The sequence below is a fragment of the Giraffa tippelskirchi genome, chromosome 6 (genome assembly GCF_054371585.1).
Source record: "Giraffa tippelskirchi isolate mGirTip1 chromosome 6, T2T-mGirTip1v1.2.pri, whole genome shotgun sequence".
Lineage (NCBI taxonomy): Eukaryota > Metazoa > Chordata > Mammalia > Artiodactyla > Giraffidae > Giraffa > Giraffa tippelskirchi.
Genome location: NC_137280.1, coordinates 159,096,054 through 159,113,772, shown reverse-complemented (window position 1 = coordinate 159,113,772; position 17,719 = coordinate 159,096,054). Strand labels below are relative to the sequence as shown.

General features: G+C 36.7%; 1 non-coding gene across 1 annotated transcript; it reads left to right on the top strand.

Annotated features, from left to right (window-relative positions):
- Positions 1-3,216: 3,216 nt before the first annotated feature.
- Positions 3,217-3,318, top strand: LOC145511803 (U6 spliceosomal RNA). Its single transcript, XR_014058178.1, has one exon. It is a non-coding gene; the product is annotated as a U6 spliceosomal RNA (small nuclear RNA).
- The last annotated feature ends 14,401 nt before the right edge of the window (positions 3,319-17,719 follow it).

Below are 17,719 nucleotides of genomic sequence, written 5' to 3'. Positions count from 1 at the left end.
ACATCACATGGCCTTGGAATCTTTCACTCTGAGTCGGAAGACGGGTAAACAGCTTGGAGAATCAAGCAGGGAGTTTTGGATGGGCCTAGTCTGAGAGCAGAGGACATCACACCTGCCTGAATTTTACTGAATAAGACCTTAGGCACAAGGCCATGCCTAACCATAAGAAAGAAAGGAATTTGATAAATAACTAACCCAGTTGTCACATGAAAGGAATGGGGCTTTATTCTCTTTGAGCCTATCTTTACAACTATAAAATGAAACGTCTGGAATTTCTACTCTCTGCAATTCATTCCAGTCTTTTTAAATTTTTAATTATTTGAGTGCTTTATTAACCAGTAGCAGAAAAAAATACAGTAGAAGCCAGAACACTTCTACTTTAATTTACTATACTACACATACACAATAAGGTTATGTCCTTAAGACTGCACCTTATAACATTATTTTAACTGGTAAAGCAAGGCTCAAATTACATATTTCATGACATTAGCAATTATCATAATACTGATCACACACAATGGATTGATATCACATGATATTTCCTTCCTATATTTGTGGATAACCATAGATCTTTCTGTAGTAATGGCAGTGAGAACATACAAAAGGATAATGTGCTTTAGACTTTTATTTAATTAACACTGAATGGAATTATGCTTAGAATAAATAAAAGACGAACAGCTTTCTTTTCATTCTCTTATCCTCTCTTGTTCCTAACAAAAATAATTTATAATTTCAACTTTTCCTGCTGCTACTCCAAAATCCCAGTTTTAAAACCCAATCAAAAGATGCCAACATATTCCAAAGTGAGAGAATGCTTTGGATTCTGTACTCCTCCTGTCTTCTACATCTTTAAGAGATTTTTAAGTCTTTTCTTTCCCAAGCTGCCAGTTACACTGAATTGTTCTGAAATGTGAATGATTTTTTTTGTGTAAATATGAGCTTCCATCAACTAGAGCAACAATAAGCACTTCACACTTGTCATTTACTAAAACCTGCCTTTTGAGCCCTGTCAGTCATGTGCCTCTACATGTGTGTTTCTTGGTTGGAGCAGCAATGTTTTATGGCAGCTTCTGTTCAGGAATTCATGTCGCTACTTGGCATTTGCGTAGTTCAGCTGTTAGAAAGTCAGGGTAAAAGGATAGAAAATACACAGGAGTGAAGGTTTCAGGAGTAAAGAGGGAAATAAGAAAGAGCTTTAGGTTGTGAAACAACAATGCCACTCAAGTGGCATCGGTGAACCACAGGCACACCCCTTGGGTTTAGGAAAGGCACTGTGATAGAACAGATGTAGCTCACACCCATCCTGCTGATCTGGGTGGCCGAGTGCTGCTACAGAGGGCAAGTGTTGCAAGAAGCATTAGCAGTTATGTTCACCTCTCAAGATTTTTCATCCTTGCAACACTAAGCTTGATTCCAATGTGTGCCTCTGAGCTTAGATGAGCTTAAAGCAAAGACAAAAGGGGCTATGGAACAGACAGGCATATGGATAGAAAGCTAAATACTTTCCTTGTTAACCAGGGTTTACAGAACTGTGCATTATTCATAATGTGGGTTCAAATATGCCCAGAAGTTCAGATATTTATCCAACATTTATCTGAATAAAATCATATCCTTTGGGGTTGGTGCATTTAAATGAGAAAATAATAGGAATAGGCTTTCCTCTGGAGTTCTCAAATGCTCTTTGAGCTTCTTCTTAATCTCAAATCACTGGGAACCTTGTGTGCTGTGCTTAGCCCTCAGTGGTATCCGATCCTTTGCAACCCCATCGCCTGTAGTCCACCAGGCCCCTCTGTTCATGGGGATTCTCCAGGCAAGAATACTATAGTGGGTTGCCATGCCCTCCTCCAGGGGATCTTCTCAACCACAGATCGAACCCAGGTCCCCTGCATTGCAGGCAGATTCTCTACCGTCTGAGCCACCAGGGAAGCCCCTAGGAACCCTGAGTTTAGAGATTGAAGGTTCAGGGAGCAACCTCTTTTAAAGTAGGTAAACAAAAAGTAATGCAAATTCAATTTCACCCCTTTCCCATATAACTCCAGGAAAGATAATTCAGGTTTCACCCTGGTTTAACTGACATCTTCTATTAGTGCTTGTCAAGGAGAAAATGTAGATTCAAGGTGTTCTTTAGAAGATGTAGATTATAAAGACAGAGGTAAAGACGCAGAGATAAAATTAAAAATGTACAGAAATTAAACATATTTTCTCCAAAAACCATTGCTTCCACACAACCGCTCCTTCAGATCTTTAACTAAACTTGAGTCTTGCAAGTGATGCATTTTTAGATCTGTTGCAAAGTTTATACCATAAAATATCCATGTCTTATTCATATTTCAATATTAACATATTTATATTTTCACATTATCTTAGTAGAAAACCTCTTTAAAACAATCAAAAGGAAATGACTGTGAATAACCAAAACATATTAGATTTCAAGACATGAATACAATGTAATACTTATAGCAGATTCTCACTCATCTTCAACTCCCTGGAGCACTTACATGTATTCTACGTTCATTTGTGGTTACTCATTTTTAGCTAAAAAAAAAACAAAAAACCTCATTCTAATAACTGAAGTAGTATTATCCATTATGATCATGTGGATTGATGGTGCCCAACAAGAAGAATGTTTTGTATGTGTACACAATGAACAATATTCTTACACTTAATGTCGCTTCACATATAATGGAAAAAAACTGTCAGCCGGGGATATATACAGCAATTTTCCCACACTTATTGTTTTCTCCTTTTTAGTCATTTGCCAAACCAAAGAGTAAATTAAATTGCCTTGCTTTTCTCGTCCACACTTAAAAACTGTACTTCAACAATTCCTTGAGCCTTAGAATTTTCTTTTAATACAACAAAGTGGTTAACAAAGTCATACCATCAGTCTGTTTCAAAAACTCAGCAACAGAAGCATTCCTAAGGGAACAAAATAAAAAAATGACTGAAGGAAGCTAATTATCAACTAACACCCAAGTACTTCATAAACAGTTAGGAGTTGGTCATGAGACCAGGACAGCATCTCAAGTATCCAGTAACTCTGTGCATGTCACAAAACTGGGGAATTGCTGACTTTTTTCTCCAAGGGACTGACAGTATATTGCTAATCCACTATTGGAAATTGTATCTTAAAAGATTTAGTAAATGAACGCTGTAACAGGTTTTACAAACTAACATCTATCTAGTCACACCTTACTTCTGAAATCTGTGTAAGTACTGAGGTAGCACATATATACCACAATGGGTATAATACAGAGAAGATTAGCGTGGCCTCTGTACCCAGAGGACGTTTAAAATTATGAAGTGATCTGTTTTTTCCAGTTACTACCAGGGATGAGGGGATGTAAAGGGAGGGTGGCAGTAATGACCACAAAGAGCCTTGTGAGTGGTAATAAAAATGTTTTATATCATGACTGCTGTTGTGGTAAAATGACAGTATACGTTTGTCAAAACTCAAATTGCAGTCTCAAAACCGGTAAATTTCAATGCATGTTAAAGCTTTCAAATATTAAAAAAAAAAAAAAAACCTTCGTAAGAATTTTGATTCTGCCATCCTTTACCCTAATTGGGGTGATAAAATTTCACAAGAAGCACAAGGACTTTACCCCTCTATTCGTCTCTGTTTGAGGAATCTGGGCATGACAGAACCAGCAGGTCTTATAACAACGCATCAATCTCTTGCAGTGAGATAAAAATTCACCATATTTACTGCAATAAATAACTATTTCAATGGAATGTGTAATAGTTGCACATCACCGACCCATGGCAAATATGGAAGAAACATGGAAAGTAAAATGATTAATCAATGACGTGCTGCTGCTCAGGAAAACAAAATACTTTTGAGGATAATGTCTTTCTCCAAGATAAAAATTATTAAACGCTTGATCACAAAAATCTATTTTATTTCTTCAGCCATTCATTAGATTAATACTTTAAAAATATATATGTGTGTGCATAAATCTGCACATGTTATACAAAGAAAATTGGTATGTGTTTGTCTGTCTCCAGGACATGCACTCAGAAGGACAGCAGAAGTTTGTTTGGTAAAAGAGTTGCTTATTGTCTTTTCTCCCTCAAGGCTTTTGGCGGGGCAAGGGGAAAGCATATCAATCTGATGAGGCGGGAAAAATAAAGCTTGAACAGCAAACAAAACTGAACCTAAAAACAATAGAGAAGATTGATTAACTCCATGTTATCAAGTACGTGTTGATAGCAAGTAGCTACTGGGCATCTGCACTGTTTTCCTCTAAACTTTTAGCCTTAAATCCGTCAAACCTCAAGATAACTATCCATCATGGAGTCAAAGTGGCGAACAACTGTGTGGTCTTTTGATAAGGGACCATGTCACAATTTGTCTCCTTCTCTTCCCACATCTAATGGGGTAAGGCCAGGCCGCAACAGCTGCAAAGAGCCCAAAGACATTCTTTAGCATAAAAAAGTCTCAGAAAATATGTAGACGAGGAATCTTAGCCACCATCAAATAAAACCTAAACTCAATGATTATTTAACTTAGATGTTTTAAGTCAATTGTATGTTTTCTTCTAACACTAGTGTTGATAAACCAATTTTTATTACAATTAAATGGCCAAACGCATTTAATGGCAAAATGTTAATACATTTTAAAATGTGATGATGTTAACAATCTCCTGAGAGCTACAATGCAGCATCTATGTAAGGAATATTTAAAATCTGTGGCTGAACTCTACTGAAATTTATCCAATGTCTACAAGGAAGTAATTCAAACTTTTAGATGAACATGATGCTATTCAAAAAATGAAGAGGAAGCCCCAACCTCCCAGCAAAAAAATCAGCCTAAATAAAGAAGAATGCTCAGCAGCATAAAGAAAATGACCATGTCATAATATTAGGAGAAAGTAAGCAAAATTTTAAAATATGAGTTGTGACTATAACTATGTTAATAAATACTCAGAGGAAAAAAGTGGTTGAAAGTTTACAATGTGCATCAATTAGTATGTTAGAGTGGTGGGATTACGGACAATAAATTTTTCTGCTCTTATAAATTTTTTCCAAAAATTGTTTTATTATTTCTTGACATATTTTTTCCTCTACACACATGAAAGCTTAGTAAGTTTACATTAAATGATTTCCTAACAATCATGTCAGCAAATGTTAGCTTTAAGAGAGTTCGGTATCATCACCAGTAGGGACGATGTATGTCATCTAAGTGCAACCTCTAACTATCCTATTGTGGGCAGCAGGTAGCAGCCTCTTGAAAGGAAGCAGTTCAAAGGTAGTGAGAAGAAATGTAACCCCAGGTAACAGGTCTGTGGCCTTGTCTTAGTACTCAAGACCGTCCAGTGGAATGGAATAAAGTCGAGACTGGGGGAGATACTCTAAAATGTATGTAATCAGTTCAAAACCTCACAGAACACCCTGATGTTCTATGAGGAGATATTTGCCCCACCCTGACCACATTTCTCCACTTAGGCTATAGTCTGTGACTTCTTTTGCCTTCAGATCTACTTTGGGGGTTCATTTTTTACTTATTTTACATGTATAAGAAAGATTTAAGGGGGAAACACTGAGTTTCCTCAGGCCCGCAGCCCTCTTCTGAGAAGACAGGGCTTAAGCCATGTATGTGCCCAAGTGAACTCCCAACTGTTGTGATGTCTAAAGTACCTTTCCTTATCCTGAAAGCATTTCAGCATTTTGGGCTTCAACCAAAATATACACACCTAGCAGAGAATTGTAATTATTTGGCATCATTTTCAGTCAACGTTAATTTGGGAGTGGGCAGGGATATGGACAAAATAAAACCTGTGATAACAGGACCACCAAAAGGGAGGGGAAGTTTACAGAAAAAGAAGGGAGGAATCGCACAAATGAAATTTTGCCTCATTCACCATTTGATCCTTCGTCAATCCTGTTGATCCTGGTTGGGTAAGAATGTGAGCTTAAGAATCTGACCAATCCAGACTCAAACCCCATCTCTACTGCTTAGTAGTCATGAGGTCATAAACAAGTTACCTAACCCGTTTCAGTATTGTGCTTCCTTTACTGTCTATTAGAGAAAGTAATACATGCTTCACAGAAATATCTTAAAGCATAAATTAGGTAATTATGTATTTAACCATAATCCAATAAAAACCTCAAAAATGTAGTTATTAACTATTCATTTTATTTTCTGTTTTAGTTTCTTCTGCAAATTAGGGATACAATGTGCCCCCTAAACCCATCTTTGCAATGAGCTTTGAAACTTCATTAAAAATATTTGATTACAAATAAACAAACGAGACCTAATCAAACTTGAAAGTTTTTACACAGCAAGTGAAAGCCACTCAGTTGGGTCAAACTCTTTGTGACCCCATGGACTATGCAGTCCATAGAATTCTCCAGGCCAGAATATTGGAGTGGGTAGCCATTCCCTTCTCCAAGGGATCTTTCCAACCCAGGGATTGAACTCAGGTTTCCCGCATTGCAGGTGGATTCTTTACCAGCTGAGCCACGAGGGAAGCCCTTACACAGCAAAGGAAACCATAAACAAAATGAAAACACAACCTGCAGAATGAAAGAAAATATTTGCAAATGATGCGACTGACAGGGGTTTATTTTGTAAACATATAAACAGTTTATACAACTCAATCTAAAGCAACCCAATCAAAAATTGGGCAGAAGTCCTAAATAGGCATTTCTCCAAAGACATATAGATGACCAACAGGCATATGAAAAGATGCTCTACTTGCTAATTATTAGAGAAATGCAAATTAAAACCACAATAAGGTATCTACCATATGATCCAGCAATCCCACCCCTGGGCATATATCTGGAAAAGATGAAAACTCTAATTTGAAAAAATACACACATCCCAATGTTCATAGCAGCACCGTTTGCAATAGCCAATACATGAAAACAACCCAAGTGTCCATCAATGGACAAGTGGTTTAATATTATATAGTATGTACTCTTGCCTGGAAAATCCCATGGACGGAGGAGCCTGGTAGGCTACAGTCCATGGGATCGCGAAGAGTCGGACACGACTGAGCGACTTCACTTTCACTTTTCACTTTCATGCATTGGAGAAGGAAATGGCAACCCACTCCAGTATTCTTGCCTGGAGAATCCCAGGGACGGGGGAGCCTGGTGGGCTGCCGTCTATGGGGTCGCACAGAGTCGGACACGACTGAAGCGACTTAGCAGCAGCAGCAGTATGTATACACACACACACACACACACGCACAATGGAGTATTACTCAGCCATAAAAAAGAATGAAAAATGCCATTTGCAGCAACATGGATGGACACAGAGAATATCATATTGAGTGAAGTAAGACAGATATCATATGATATCACTTATATATGTGGAATCTAAAAAATAATACAAATGAACCTATATACAAAACAAACAAACTCACAGACAGAAAACATGATTACCAAAGGGAAAAGGGAGGAGGGAGGGATAAATTAGGAGTTTGGGATTAACAGATACAAACTACTATACATAAAATAGACAAGAAACAAGGATCTACTGTATAGCACAGGCAACTATATTCAATCTTATAATAACAGAAAATTATCAAATATATTACTGAATCACTTTGCTGTATACCTGAAACTAACACAGCATTATAAGTTAACTCTACTTCAATTAAAATATCTGATTACCATCCCCTAAGTCCAAATTTGCCATGAGTTTTGAAACCTTATTAAAGATGGTCAACAACATCACTGGCCTCACAATGGTCAAGACTTGGTCCCCAAAGCCCATGGTGGTTCCTGAGGATACTATTTTCTGTCTTGAGAAGCTCTAGTTCTGTTTCCTAGCTCTTTGTGAGAGGGGCATGGACATTCCACTTATATGCTTCTTGGATGAGTAATTCCAACTGCCTGTTTCATACTCAGCTGTTACAGAATGTGATGCACTCCCCAGATGTGCACTGAGAGTGGGGCCACATGCAAACACCAGGAGAGATATGACTCCCAACACGCATCCTCAGAAGTGGCCTCTAAAATTCAGAGGGCTGAGCGAAGAGCCACAAGGAGCCCAGTTATGAGTGTGCAGTGTCAGCTGACTATCCTGACTCTAAAGGTTTGCTCAACCTGAAAAACTGCCAGAGATGTTGATTCTTAATCAGCAACACACATCTCTTGAAAACTGAATAGCAAAGAGGTTCTAATTGCATGTTCTAATTGCATGTCTTTAGTTTGTCACATACAAACTGTTTGGAAGTCCCAAGTTCCAAAACATTATGAAAAAAATCTTCCAAGAATGTATGGCAAGAGATAATTAGAGTATGAGCAAATTGGGGTTTTTTTTATTAGGTTTTTTTTTAGCTCTATAGGTTAGAATAAATACAGCTTTGTTTAAAGCTATGACATGTTAATTGATTTGTCTCTGATGTTCTCATGAAGTTAGCAGGAATTTTGCCCACAGAAGAACCATCAGAAAAAGCTCTTTGTTAGGACCAAAAAATACTACCTATTTCCTATTTGATGGGAAAATTAAGTTCATATTGTGTGTAATAATAATCCATGATGCTCTCATTATTTAGCATGCAAACATTACTCCTTAGAGTATTTTCAAATAAAAACAAATGTAACTCAACTTTTAAACATGGATAATTCTGCAACTTGAGTCTATTAGACTAGTAAGTAGAATAAAATTCCTAACATTAAAAATGAGGGAAATATTGTATTTTTGTTTTACTCTACATCTGAATAGCTAAAGAGGAAAAAAAAAAATTATTTTTACTGAAGCATTTCCACCTATGAGGAGCTACTTCACACACACACAAACCTAATACATAAATATGTGCAGCAGTTTCTTCCAGGAGGGCTAAGCATATGATAGCCACAATAAAGCATTGCTATACCCAGAAATACGGCTCTGACATAGTGATATGCGACTATTCAGTGAGGAGAGTGTTCAGGATAACCCAATTTGAGAAGGCTGTGTTACAAGATCAGATTCTATTTTTAGGCTGGATTTTTCTAGACAGATGTTGAAAACCCATAAAGAGAATTTTAAAAGTATTATTACTGGTAAGTTATTGCACCCTTAATGTGGTCCGTACTGTGGCAACAGAAGCTTCAGGAAAACATCTTTTCTTTCTGTCTCTTTCTCTCTTTAAACTTTATTTATAGCCTTGCAAAAGACTAGCATTCACATAACCCGCCTTTGCAGGCGTGCCAGAAGATTAATGATATCGCAGTGTTCTTGAGAACAAAAATGTGTCTACCACTGTGTTGAATAATCTCTCCTTTCACACATTAAAAGTGAGATGAGGCCTACTTTAGAAAGCAAGGACAATGTGTCACAAAGAGTTAGTTGGCTTAAAGACATACCCGTATTGCTATCCTGAATCACAAATTGTTTTCATGCATGTTATCTTGAGAATAAGAAAGCTTTTATCACCACTTTTTTAAAATTTACATAAAGCCTCAAAATCTGACTTATTCCAGCATTTTTTTACAATCTGTTGCTTCTAAGAATTGAGAATTTAGAGAAAGTTGTACATGGTGACCTCTTTTACCTCTACTCTCGTTAAATTTGGCTAGGACTGAAAGCTATTTCAAGATTTAAATATTATAGATGCAGTCATTTATGTTAAAGCTACCTTTGCCTAGTTTATAGTAATAATAATAAGCTAAATTTTATTGGAACCTTTCCTTATGCCATGCCATTTTAAGTGTTCAACATGAATTATCTCATTTAATCCTCGTGAAAATCCTAAGATAGTTGCCACTATTACCCTTTGATGGAGGAGAGAATTTAACGTCTAGAGAGACGGATGACTCACTCTGAGTTACCCCTCCAATAAGTGATAGAACTGCATTTCAAATCCAGGTCTTCAAAGTCACACTCTTAACCACTATGACATACTGCCTCTTGGGCTATATTTAATACAAACCTTTATTCAGCTAGGTAATACTTATAGATTATGTGTAACTTCCAGGAATTTCATCACCATATTTACATGCATGCCATATCCCAGTCACTGCCACTGACTTCTGGAACTACAAAAGTGAGTGAAACACAGTTCTTGCTCTCAAAATGTACAATGGCCATGAAGCAAACTTAAGACTTTATCGGGCTCTAGTTATTCAGTTTTCTAGATTCACATGACATCCTATAAAACACTAAAACTCACATCTCACACTGAATAGAATTCACACAACTACATGTGAATTGAGTTATGCTTGCCTGTGATTATTTTATAGGCATTTTAATATTCATTAATACTGATGTATTTTTTTCATAACTTATAGCCAGTATGTATTTCTCAGAATATTCGATATTTTTGCCCAAGTTCTATGCCAATAATGCCTAAAAGTACTTTGGCCTTAATGGGGAACACAGAAAGGCAATCTAGGAAAAGTAACACAATGTGGTAATAACAGAGAGATGTGCAAAGTGTTATGGGAACCAAAGGTTATCGCTTCACAGAACAAAAGAAATTTGAGGAAAATCTTGAGATATAAACATGATCTCACCAAGTAACAAAAACGACCATTTACAAAGCTATCGAGCTATGTGATGTCCAAAACATGTCAAGTAATATTGTGTGACTTAAGAAGCATATTTTGGCAGCATGACAAGAACATAGGAATAGAAACTAAATACAGTTCAATGGCTTTTCACTGTCCATGTCTCCCCTTACCTGAAGGAAATTTTGATATGTATTATACTCTTTCTTTACTGTACTGAATAGCTTGGTTTTTTCTAAAGCATAATTCAAATGACAATTAATATTCTTTTTCAGACATGTTTATTGCCAACTTTCCTAAAGGAACTAACTATATGGTTTAATTCAGAATATTACAACAACAAGTATTAATCAATTATTTAGGATTACACTATATATATTCACATATAAACATAGTATTTATAGTTTATATGACATATATAGTACAAATATCATTATATAATGTACACATGAGGCTTCCCAGGTAGCTCAATTCGTAAAGACTCTGTCTGCAATGCAGGAGATCTGGGTTCAATTCCTGGGTTGGGAAGATCCTCTGGAGAAAGAAATGGCTACCCACTCCAGTATTCTTGCCTGGAGAATCCCATGGACAGAGGAGCCTGGTGGGCTACAGTCCATGGGATCACAAAGAGTCAGACACAACTGAGCAAGTAAAACTTTCACTTTTTTCAATGTACACATAGTAGGTAAAACATAAATATAGTATAGACAAAAATATAACTACAGAGTGTATTTCTGTGTATGTGTATATATACTATAAATTAACTATTAGGTTGGTTCAAAAGTAACTGCGGTTTTTGCACTGTTGACCTTTGTCATTTGATATTAGAATACATTCCTAAATAAATGTGGTTATGTTGTATATCATTTTAATGCACATTTCTCAGTTTATGTTTTTTTGCTAATGACATTACTTGCTGTATATTTTATATGTATTTTAGACTAGGGAAATTATATTAGACAAAAAGCAAATTTGAGCAATTTTCTTATTCAAGTTCAAAAGCAGCAGAGACAATATGCAACATCAACAATGCATTTGGCCTAGGAGCTGCTAACAAACATACACTGCAGTGGTGGTTCAAGAAGTTTTGCAGAAAGGACAGGAACCTTGAAGGTGAGGAATGTAGTAGCCGGCCATCGGAAGTTGGCAACTACCAATTGAGAGGATCATAAAACATGATCCTCTTATAAATATATGAGAAGTTGCCAAATAACCCAACATCAATCATCCTATGGTTATTCAGCATTTGAAGCAAATTGGAAAGGTGAAAAAACTCAGTGAGTGCCCCATGAGCTGACCACAAATCAAAAAATACCATCATTTTGAAGTGTTGTGTTCTTATTCTACGCAAGAACAGTGAACCATTTCTCTATCAGATAGTGATGTGCAATGAAAAGTGGATTTTATACAGACAACCAGCTCAATGGTTGGACCAAGAAGATCCAAAGCACTTCCCAAAGCCAAATTTGCACCACAATAAGGTCATGGTCACTGTTTGGTGGTCTGTTGCTGGTCTGATCCACTACAGTTTTTTGAATCCCAGTGAAACCATTACACCTGAGAAGTGTGCTCAGCAAATTGATGAAATATACCGAAAACTGCAAGGCCTGAGGCCAGCATTGGTCAACATAAAGGGTCCAAATATTGTATACGACAACATCCAACCACATGTCACACAAGCAACACTTCACAAGTTGAACGAATTTAGCTACAAATTTTTGCCTCATCTGCCATATTCACCCGACCTCTTGCTAACTGACTACCATTTTTTCAAACATCTCGACAACTTTACGCAGAGAAAATGCTTCCATAACCAGCAGGATGTAGATATGCTTTCCAAGAGTTCTCGAATCCTGAATCACGAATTTTTACACTATAGGAATAAACAAACTTACTTTTCTTTGGCAAAAATGTGTTGATTATAATAGTTTCTATTTTGATTAATAAAGATGTTTTTGAGCCTAGTTATAGACAGATAGGGAAAAAAATGGAAACAGTGATAGACTATTTTCTTGGGCTCCAAAATCACTGCAGATGGTGACTGCAGCCAAGAAATTAAATGACACTTGGTCCTTTGAAGAATGCTATGACAAACCTAGACAGCATATTAAAAAGCAGAGATATCATTTTGCCAACAAAAGGTCCATATAGACAAAGCTATGGTTTTTCCAGCAGTCATGTATAGATGTGAAAGCTGGACCATAAAGAAGGCTGAGCACTGAATAATTGACACTTGTGAACTGTAGTGCTGGAGAAGGCTCTTGAGAGTCCCTTGGACTGCAAGGATGTCAAACCAGTCAATCCTAAATATTCATTGAAAGGACTGATGCTGCAGCTCCAATACTTTGGCCACCTGATGCAAAGAGTCAACTCACTGGAAAAGACTCTGATTCTGGGAAAAATGAAGGGCATATGAAGGTGGGGGAGACAGAGGATGAGATGATAGGATGGCATCAACAACTCAACGGACATGAGTTTGAGCAAACTCCAGGAGATAGTGAAGGACAAGGAAGCCTGGCGTGCTGCAGTCCATTGGGTTGCAGAGAGTTGGACATGATTGAGAGCAACTGAACAACAACGATCTAAAATTCATTGTCTGAAACTGCAATTATGTTTGAACCTATTATATACACACATATAATATATAAACAAATAAATCAGGAATTATATATACATATATATAATATATAATACTTTACGTCCATAACTTTAAAATGGCTTCTTAAATTGCAGAAAATGTACACTAGAAAAAAATGACCAAATTATGTATTTTCCACTTAAAATTAAGACCAAAAAACTGACCCAAAAAATGCTTTTAAGATTAAATAGAAAGCTTTGAAGGTCAAACAATATGTAAAAGTAGGGGAGAAATCTACCCTGTAACTGTTTTTTTTTTAAGTAGTTCTTTCCAAACTATTCAACATGTTAAAAATAATTGTCTCCGATAGCTAGGTAGAGGAGTCTCTGAATTAAGCATCTTTTAAAACGCTCAAGTAAAGATGCTATACTGAAAATAGAACCAACTGAAATGATAAACCAACCAAACAGAACAATGGTATACCACTAGTTCAGAGCTACGCCATCTGAGAACTCTTGCTCTAAATGGAAATGAAATATTCGGTTGGCCAAAAAGTTCATTCAAAACATTTCATGGAAACACATGAATAAACTTTTTGGCCAACCTAATATTATGGAATTGGGAGTTTATCTTATAAATAAGTTTTCGTTGAGAAGCAGAATAAAAGGGTGAATATGTATTTTAAAATACAGGCTGAAAAATAAGTTAGGCCATAAAGTACCAAAAAATTAATATGAAAAAAAAGCATAGAGAGCTGGAAAAAAAACTCTCCTTTTCAAATTATAATGATGTGATGCCTTTAAACCTATGCTTATTAAAATAAATTTGCTGAATAAAATACAACATGCATAACTGTGGACAGACAAGACTTGGGTTGCTTCCCAATGCCTAGATATTTGTGCTGAGAATAACACCAGGATTAAGTTATGTTGTTCTATCATTAAATGGTATATCACCCCAAGGCAACATAACTCAATGCTTTAAAATCTTATTCCTGGTAGAGTAGTACCCTCAGTTTAGTTGTATTGATGTTTTAATAAAATTTTGTATTCTCTTTTATTTAAAAAAGAAAAGCAAATTATGAGTGCTGACCCATTTCTCAGTTATTCTTGCTTGAAAGTCATAGCCTAATATATATGCATTCAAACATTTTTATCCTATACATTTGAAATGACTAACGTTAAGCTAGATGCCAAGAATATGACCTTGAAAAACATAGACATGAACTTTTCTCTGTTGGAATCTAAGTGTAATAAGGACAAACATGCAAATGGACAATTGCAAAGCAACATAATACATGCTATGAAGGAAAAACTAAAGGGGTCATGAGAAATGTCAAGAGAAATGACTTGGAGGAATCAATGCCTTAGGAAGGCTTCCTAGAGGAAGTGAAGTCTATGTTAACACCTACAGTATTACTGTCAACTTAAGGAGAAAAGGGTGAGGGAATCAGATAATTGTTTAAGGCAGAGGAAATAGCATGTGCAAAACGCCAGAGGTAGGAAAGCAGGGCTTTTGTGCAGGTGGGGAAATGGAAGAGCTAAGCAAGGATCAGTTCACACAGGACTTTACACATTGCACTAAGAAGACTGAATATTTTTAAGCTAGGGAAGAACATGAGTGTACCTGCTTTATGAAACGGTCTTTCATCTTCTCTATAGAGAACTGAAGACTAGAGGTGGGGAGACCCACTATGAAATTGTTATAATAGGTCAGGCAAGAAGTGAATGAGAGTAGGTACAGTCAAGATAAAATGATATTAGTGAAAATGAAAGTCACTCAGTCATGTCCAACTCTTTGCAACCCCATGGACTATACTGTCCATGGAATTCTCCAGGCCAGAAAACTGAAGTGGATAGCCTTTCCCTTCTCCAGGGGATCTTCCCAACCCAGGGATCGAACCCAGGTCTCCTACATTGCAGGCAGATTATTTACCAGTTGAGCCACAAGGGAAGCCCAAAATGAAATTAAGAAAATATTTAAGATGAATAATATGTAGAATTCATACTGTATGTGGGTGAGTCAGGGGGAGGAATGGGAGAAAAAAATATAAACCTCAGTTTGATGAGAAACTAGGAAGATAGTGGTACCATTTAATGGGAGTGGAGTAGCTGACAAGCCCAATTCTGAATGTGTTGAGCTATGAGAATATTCAGGGCATCAAATAGGGAATGGCCTAGGAGACTAGCAGATATAGAGATCTGGTGCTCAGTATTGAGATCTAGGCTATACACAGAAATCTGGAAAGTCATCAATTTACAGATTTTACAATAGTGATTCAAATTCTGAAACTAAACGAGTTTGGCCAAGGGGAACGGGTGAAGCAAGAGCAAAGTGTCAAAGGCTGAGCTCTGATACAGTCTAACACTTACTGAATAAGAGGAACAGGGGCAGTCAAAAAGAACTGTGGAAGAGATGGAGAAAACTTGATGACACTAAGAGTAGGGAGAATTTCTGAAAGAGAAACTCAGTAGTGTTCACTACAGCTGAGAAGTCAAGCAATACAAAGATTAAGAAGTGTCCATTCTTCTCATACAGGCCACCCAGTGACAATGAAGATAGACAAGATTAGTGTACACACAAATACATATATGTGTATATACATATATATGTAGGTATGTGTATCTTCACATAATCACACATACACATTCAATCCTCATAACAACATTATAGGGTAGGTACTATTATTACGCTCTTTTCAAGATGAGAAAATGGAGACACAAAGAAGTAGCAATTTGTCCAAGGTCACACAGCCAGTAAGTGGTAGAAGCAGAAACCGGAAGAGGTTGAGGACTTGAGGGGAGGGGAGGAGAGGGGTAAAAGTAAGATCAGGAGTGCATATAACTCTTTGCAGCAATATCACTGTGATTTCCTCATATAGCTTTACTTGGAAAGACTGCATATCTGGGAAATACTACCCATACCACAGACTAATCTCCAAGGATAGCAAGTGGAGAAATCCTTTTAAAAATCCAGTGCATTTGAATGGGAGTGGTAATGACATGGAATTTTTTTTTTTTTCAAAATGTACCATGAAAAACAATGCTCCTTAAACCAAAAATTTAAGTATAACCCTGTCTGAAGCTACTTCGAGAATCATTCCAACAAAATTCTCCAAAAGGGTCCAAAGTAACTAGAATCTTGAACACTGAGTTTTAAATTCTTAGGATGTCTTTTTATTTGTTTTTAATTGGAGAATAATTGCTTAACAATGTTGTGTTGGCTTCTGCCACACATCAAGATGAATCAGCCATAGGTGTACATATGTTCCCTCCCTCTTGTCTTTATGAAGTATTGATTGTGTGCATGCATAATCTGTTACAACACTCTGTTCATCCAGAAATATCTTTATGAAGCCAGGATATGTTAGACTGACTGGCCAATCTGCTTCACCAGGAGAAATGAGTTAATGATAAACTGTGCAACAAGGAGAGTTTTTTGGGTTTTTTTTTTTTAGTATGGGTGCAACACCGCTGATATGTGAAAGAGAATAAGTAAATAGACTAGTAACTAGTAACTAGACTATAAGAAAGTACCTTATTATAAACCATTGTTGGATGAGAAATCACACTAAAGTACTTGCTATTTACATGATTTACTACCCTCATACATGCAAATTCTACCATGGTATGAGTGAGAGTATGTTTATAATTACAAAACCTATTTTTAAACAGATTTAGAAACACAAAGTCATCTCTGTAGTAAAGAAAATATGAAAAAGATACTTAGGTAAAATAGTTAAAATTATGATAGATCAGCAATTTTTGGAAAATTTAGGAAACTATTCAATTACACTTATAATTCCAATTTTCAATTTGGTAGTCTCTTTTCTGTTTCTTCACTTAAAAATTTTTTTCATTTCTCAAAAAGAATACCAATAACTTCTGCAGTTGCCTCAAGATTTTTCTTTGGCCATAACTGCCTATTTTCCATAATTAAATTTCCCAATGACGGTCCCATGAACTTTACTGTGAGGTTGGTTAGCCAAAGACACTGTCTTCTCCCCTTTCCAGATGAAGAACATAAGGGATGCTGAACACAACTAAACATGAAATTGGGAAAGACAATGACTTGCTTTTGACCACAAAAAGGCATAATAATACTTAGCAGAGCCAAAATTCTGGAATAAAATAGGTTCTCTTCCAATATTCTGAAATGTTACATTGGCCATGTCAAAATGAGGTTGCTTTGTCCCTAGCACAACCCTGATGTTCCTAAGAGTCACCTCCTCCCCCCCCCCCAACCTTCATCACTCTACTAAACCTGGTCTGTCACTCCCCTAAGAGAGAGGTTATGGTGCCCTCCTCCACTGACAAAAGACACGTTAGGCGCTGGAGCCCTGCGCTTGGCTGCAGATCTTATTTTAGCATTGGACATCTGATTTTCAAAGGTTACCTTTGCCAAATTAAAGGAAGAATGAGACAGATAATGTGAGGGCTCCCCTGTGCTGACTGCAGTTTGCTTACATAAGATCCTTTAAGTTTCTCAATAAGAAACCATACTTCCAGGTGATAAATGGGTCAAATTCACAGAATATTGAAAGTGTGGGAGGGAGGTTGGCAGAGAGAGGCTTTCTTGTTTTTCTATTTCCAGAATGTGGTATAACTGGGATACTCACAAGATTCTGGTCTAAAGAAAGAAACAAAGCCAGGAAGTATTAGAAAAGTGTGAATATAACAACTGGGAAACACCTCT